The sequence below is a fragment of the Microplitis demolitor genome, chromosome 5 (assembly GCF_026212275.2).
Source record: "Microplitis demolitor isolate Queensland-Clemson2020A chromosome 5, iyMicDemo2.1a, whole genome shotgun sequence".
In the NCBI taxonomy this organism is placed as follows: Eukaryota; Metazoa; Arthropoda; class Insecta; order Hymenoptera; family Braconidae; genus Microplitis; species Microplitis demolitor.
The window spans coordinates 17,321,583-17,322,089 of NC_068549.1; positions in this window are offsets into that span (position 1 = coordinate 17,321,583).

Here is a 507-nt window from a genome sequence, read left to right on the forward strand (position 1 = left end):
AGAATGCGACGTGAGAGTGGAAATCATTCTTCAAAGTTAATAGATCGTTTAACGTAGATTTAATATCCTTGATGTCCTCGCTAAGGTTTTCAAGTTTCTCCAAAATCATGGACGAGGGGTCGCACGCTATCTGAAGTGTACTCTGCAGTGTACTTTGCGAGATCTTGGCACCTCTGGTCAGGCCGCCCGCTTTGCCTCCCCCCCCCCCCTTGGGCCAGTCATTCCAACAATTTTAAATTTAGCGCTGGAAACAAGGTAGCTGTACTGCGCAGTAACTCCCCTAACCACACTTTCAATCACCGTCAGGTTTTCCTCCAATTAAATCATAAATCGCAAAAAAAAAAAGGCAAAATTCAAACGTCCGTGCAATATTTGCCAACTGAGACACTATAATCACACACTTTTTAAAGCCGACTTTAGTCAACAACTCTCTTTGTCGTAGAAATAGCGGACACTCTTGCACACACGTCAGTATACCACCATTCGTAAACCGGAAGTCCTCCTAAC